We start from the raw sequence: 2,067 nt of genomic DNA on the forward strand, positions 1-2,067 counted from the left end.
GTGCCTTCTGTCGCGCTACGTCAACCTTCGCAAACGTCCGTTTAGGAATTTTAAATGATTCCGTGCCAAGCTGAGGCGCAGGTGATTGTTGCTTTGGCGCCTTCCTGGGAATTGGCACTTCATCAAGAAGCAACTTCTCTTCGTCAGGCTTCTTCTCGTCTTCCGTTTTCACCGCCAACGCAGAGCTCTCGGATGGTTCCTTTCGTGTCTCTTCTTTGTTTTCATTCTTCACCAGTTCAGCTGTAGCTTCAGCGTCAATAAGGGGCTCTGTTTTCACCTGGACTTCAATTTCAGGTTTCGATGGTTCACCTGGTTCAAATGAGGCCCCATCGGTAGTCCAAGAAGACTCGTTCTTGATTGCGTCGGTGTCTGCACCGTCGGGCCTCTCTTGAGATTCCTGTCCGCTTTTAGCGCACTCAGATGCTTCGCATGTCACTTTCATTTTGTTGTCAGTCGTCGCTGAATAAAAAAAATCCTCTTTCATGGCCGCAGCACTTTCTCCCGACGTCGGTAGCCCGATAGTCGTCTTGCTTTCGGCCTCCCAAGAGTGTCCGTCTTTCTCTTCTGATGCACTGGGGGTAGCGGAGGGCACCAAAGCTTCCGCTCTGTCTTCGTCGCGCTTCCGCAACTCAGAAGGTTTAATCTTAGCGATTGCGCGAATTTTCACTTCAGTTTTCCTGGGCGCATCACTTTTCACCGAGTCTGGAGCTTTCTCGGCGGCGAGAGCAGCGGGTTCTGTCTGATTGGGTTTGCCTGCTTTCGGAATGCTAGTTCTGCGCAAATTGTTCTTCGGCATCTTGTCTGCAATGTCCTTGCCGGCTGCTGGTCGAGATCGTGGACGTTTTCTAGGCTCTCCTTCATCTTCGATATCAGCTTCGGCACCTGCAGAAATGCTTGGTGCACTACGCGCCGCTCGAATCGCCCGCATTCGAATCCTGTCCTTAGCTCTGAGCACCTCAGCTGACTCCTGTCGCTTGAGTTTAAACGTTGCCATTCTCTCATGCTCTCCGGAGGATACCCGCATGGCGTACAGCTTTTGCATCCGCTGCCCTCTGAGTGCGGCTGCCTTTGCTTTTGCTAGCTCCGCAGGCGACTTCCCCTGCTTGGCCTCCTCAATCGATCGTTTACGCCGAGCTTTCACGACTTTCTTCTGCTGTCTGCGTTTCCTCTCCTTTGCATATTCACTTTTTCCCGACGCCGTATCGTCGCTGTTGTCACCCTCGCGCCGACGCACCCGCTTCTTCGGATTGCGTCTCCTAGCCTCCCCCCCTTCCGCCTTCTCTGGTGTTATCCCAGACTTTTTGGGCGCCACATCTGCGGTTGCGATGAGGAGTCTGATGAATCGCTCCATGTGTTCAGAAGAGTCTGGGCAGAGAGAACTGGAGCCAGGGCCAATTTCTTCCGCAGGCGCGACGCGTCGGACTTCGCCATGCTCGTGCTGATGGACGACCAAGTTTACTTCGTGTGGGCAACGTAAGTACCGGTATTGTACTGCTTGTATACCACAAAAATGGAAATGAAATTATTGGCACCACGGTATGTATTACCCTTTGAAAACGACAGCAATTAATATTTAATTTGTTCAGCCAATATTTCAATTAGCTATTGTATGGGGATTGACTATTGCAGAGTAAAACTGCAGGTATTCTTAGGTAAAAATACATTTTTTTCTACATGTATCACTTATTCTAATACATGTAATTCCAGCAGATTTGACTAATGCTCATCGCGCCGCCCTCGACTTCGTCGAGACTGCGCGTTTAATATGACAAGTTTGCTTAAAAACGAAAGAGGGGCGAAACGTGATGAAGTGCACACGTACCAAAGCCTGCATCAGCTCCTGCTCGCGTTGCTGTAGCTGCTGCACCTGTTCTCGCAAATACCTCATCTCGTTATTTGGAGCGCTCATTCCGTTTTGACGCTGTCTCGAAGACCTGTTCTCAGCTTCAATTTTCTGAAGACGTTGTTCTGCTACGAGAGCCCGTTGTGTCAGCTTATCATGGTCGTCCTGAAGGACCTGGAGCTGATTGCGCCGCAAAGGTGACTCAGGGGGTAGTGATTGTTTCG

This window comes from Phytophthora infestans, genomic scaffold (assembly GCF_000142945.1).
Source record: "Phytophthora infestans T30-4 supercont1.98 genomic scaffold, whole genome shotgun sequence".
Classification (NCBI taxonomy): Eukaryota; Oomycota; class Peronosporomycetes; order Peronosporales; family Peronosporaceae; genus Phytophthora; species Phytophthora infestans.